This window comes from Aulonocara stuartgranti (genome assembly GCF_965226115.1).
Source record: "Aulonocara stuartgranti genome assembly, chromosome: 16".
Taxonomy (NCBI): Eukaryota; Metazoa; Chordata; class Actinopteri; order Cichliformes; family Cichlidae; genus Aulonocara; species Aulonocara stuartgranti.
Genome location: NC_138952.1, coordinates 1041507 through 1045399, shown reverse-complemented (window position 1 = coordinate 1045399; position 3893 = coordinate 1041507). Strand labels below are relative to the sequence as shown.

The 3893-nt window shown below is 35.0% G+C and overlaps 1 long non-coding RNA gene across 1 annotated transcript; it reads left to right on the top strand.

The window, feature by feature from the left end:
* Window positions 1-1868: 1868 nt before the first annotated feature.
* LOC309691327 lies at window positions 1869-3156 on the top strand. Its single transcript, XR_014271960.1, has 3 exons — window positions 1869-2187; window positions 2343-2398; window positions 2645-3156. It is a non-coding gene; the product is annotated as an uncharacterized lncRNA (long non-coding RNA).
* Window positions 3157-3893: the final 737 nt, after the last annotated feature.

Sequence of the window (3893 nt, the reverse complement as noted above, 5' to 3'; positions counted from 1 at the left end):
TATCTCAAACACTCTCCAAGAACTGCTGAAAAACTTTTAAAATAACATTAATACCGATAATATCTCATTTTCAACCTGCCAAAAAGTGATTGTGGCCTATATCTTGTTAATGAAATACTATTTCTGCTTCAAACTTGCTGCATGTCTTTCTAAAGGGTCCTATGTGACATATTATATCTCAAACAGTCCCTTAGAACTGCTGAATAACCATTAAGGGAACGATAAAACTGATAATATGCAATTTCCAACCTGCCAAAAAGTGATTGCCGCCTATATCTTGTCACTGAAACAATATTTCTGCATCAAACTTGTTAGGTATCATCCAAAAGGGTTACATGTGACACATTATATCTCAAACAGTCTCTAAGGACTGCTGAATAACTTTTACAGGAACATTAACATTGATAATATGCCATTTTCAGCCTGCCAAAAAGTGATTGTGGACTATAACTTGTCACTGAAACAATATTTCTGCTTCAAACTAGGCGGATGTCATTCAGATGGGTCATATGTCAAATATTATATCTCAAACAGTCTCTAAGGACTGCTGAATAACTTTTACAGGAACATTAATACCCATTAATGTTCCTGTGGGGCGACCGTGGCTCAGGGGGTTGGGAAGTGCATCTGTAACCGGAAGGTCGCCGGTTCGTTCCCCGGGCTCTCTGTTCTGGTCGTTGTGTCCTTGGGCAAGACACTTTACTCTACCGCCTACTGGTGAGGGGCCGATGGCGCGATATGGCAGCCTCGCTTCTGTCAGTTTGCCCCAGGGCAGCTGTGGCTACAACCGTAGCTGCCTCCACCAGTGTGTGAATGTGAGAGTGAATGAATAGTGGCATTGTAAAGCGCTTTGGGTGCCTTGAAAAGTGCTATATAAATCCAATCCATTATTAATGTTATCATCTATAGCCCATTGTGTAAGCCAGTTCTTGTCATTTAGTTAGTATGACATGTATTTCTTGTCTGTGTGTTTCTTGTTGTCAAGCCTCCCTTGTTGGTTCGTGTCATGTCTGTAATTTGTTATACTTGCTGTTTTACTTTGACAGTCCTGTGCTTCTTTCTTCTTAGTGCTTAATTTTACTCTTCTACTGTGATGTCATAATTTTCATTTCATTAAGCTGTTTCCCTATATGTTTCCAATGTCCATGATCACCTCCTGTCTGTATCTCAGACCTTTTTCTTCCTTTGTTTTGCTGTCAAGTCATCTGTGTATTTTACCTTCACGTCTCATCACAATACTCATTGTAGTCATCATAGATAAGATAACATAAGATAGGATAGGATAGGATAAGACTTTATTGATCACACAATGGTGAAATTTTTGTGTTACCTCAGATCAAGTAGGTAGGTATCAGAAGGAAAATACAAAAATAACAATAAATACAAACAAATATGAAATACACTTTATACAACGGTAGCATACAAAGTATGTGCTTATGGATGTGCTTGTGGAAATATCCAAGACATAAACTATATAGCTTAACATAACTATTCTACCATTACTGTTCCTGTGAAGTAATAGATATCTATACGTATAGACATGTACATGAACACACACGTAGACAATAAATATACATATGTATACATACATATATACCTGCACACCTCCATAAACAGAGAAGGTGCATTTTGCATTAATTTTGACCATGGATGACCACAAAGTCCAGTGAATTATGACATCGTCATTGAGGAGTTATAGAGTTTAACTGCTGTTGGGATGAAAGATCTGCGAAAGCACTCCTTCCTGCAGCAAGGATGTTTCAGGAAGGAGCTGTGATAGTTGTCTAAATTGGTTTATATTTAGCATAGTTTCATAACAGTTTTCATAATTATTTTCCAACTTTAGTTGTTTCTCCTGTTCCATCTTTGCTTGAGTTTTGTCATGTTTACCTGCCTTAATAAAATCACTTGCTTTTGGTTCTAGTCTCTGCTCTGTCTCTTCCAGTGTCTCCATTTGTGTCCTCTTTCTTGTTCAACACAAGCACTTACTATGATTTTCTAAAAATAAATATGATTCCAATTTTTGGAATAGCAAATGTTACTTCAAATAATGACTGCATTGTTATATATTTTATTCACAGTTTGCAGAGTGCATCTTAAAAGATGTTCCAGTAGAGTTTGAGAACTCTGCTTCAAGTATTGCAAGTCTGAGACAACAGATTGCAATATGTCTTCTTGAGAATACAGGTATCATTACAAATATAAATTAAATAGTAAACTACAAATTGTTTTATTGAACGTGTTTTTAACATTGTTCTTTTATTGCTATAATCTTATTATGTAGTCATGCAAACAGATTTCATTATTATTAAAATTAAAGTAATTGCTTCTTGTTGTTGAAGATGACCTGACTGACCTATGCCACTATTGTGGGAACCACGATGGTGACACCGATTGGGTAAATGCTTATGTTTTACATGTCCATAGCCCATTCAGTCTAAAAACATGATAAAAAAAATCACGAAACAAAAATATAATTTTAAAAATGTTACAAACTATGTGAATACATCATCTGAATTATTGTAGTTGTAATGAATGGTGGACTGCTTTATGATCTGCGTATTTTGCAAAATTGTTATTTAAATACTTCTTTGTATACCACTATTAACATAATACTTGTGTTTCCTTGTTTTGTCTAATTCAGATTGGCTGTGACATTTGCTCACGGTGGTACCACAGGGGCTGTGCAAAGAAGCCCCGCAAGAGCACAGAAAACAAATTTGTCTGTGAGCATGCTGGTCAGACAGTTAGGTTCTCTGGCAATTTTTCTAAGGCTTTGAAATGTGTGTTTTGTATCGTTGTCTCCAATAATATTAATTCGTTGTTTATTTATTGATTTATTCATTCATTCATTTATGTTTGTGTTGCTGTGTGTGCTTATGTATTGTTAACAACATTAAAATTCAGCTTTGATTTGAATTAGTTTGTAGGATTATTCAATTATTTCCTGTTTCCTAACATGTTAGCATTATAGTTACTGTGGGAAAAGAATTAATATATATGTTGTTTCATGGTTTACTGGTGTTCAGCTTCCACTATACCCCCTGTTTCTGGTATATTTGTTAGTTTATTTAAATTGGTGGTTTCTTCTTTAATTGGATGTTATTGTTATTGTTTTTTGTTTTTTGTTTAAATTAATAAGTGCCGTATTGGAATGACATTTTTTTACCTTTTGTTTTCTCTTTCCTATTACTTATTGTTCCTAATTTATTTATGCAGATCTCCTCCCAGCTGTTTCCATTTGGTGTTATATTTGGTTTTATATTTGAAATTTGACATTTTATGCGCTGTCCAATAAAGGCTTTATTTAAATTTTCAGCAGAATGTGTCACATATTATCCTTCTGAATGACATCAGTCAAGTTTGAAGTAGAAATATTGTTTCAGTGACAAGTTATGGTCCACAATCACTTTTTGGCAGACTGAAAATGGCATATTATGGGTATTATTGTCCCTTTAAAAGTTATTCAGCAGTTCTAAGGGACTGGTGGAGATATAATATTTGACATATGACCCATCTGAATGACTTCCAGCAAGTCTGAAGCAGAAATATTGTTTCAGTGACAAGATATAGGCAGCAATCACCTTTTGGCAGGTTGGAAATTGCATATTATCAGTTCTATTGTTCCCTTAAAGGTTATTAAGGATTTCCTACAGACTGTTTGGGATATGATGTGCCACATATGATCCTTTTGGATGATACCCAACAAGTTTGATGCAGAAATACTTTTTCAGTGACAAGATATAGGCCACAATCACTTTTTGGCAGGCTGAAAATGGCATATTATCGGTATTAATGTTCTTTTAAAAGTTATTCAGCAGTTCTTGGAGAGTGTTTCGGATATAATATGTCACATGTAACCCTTCTGGATGATACCCAACAATTTTGAAGCG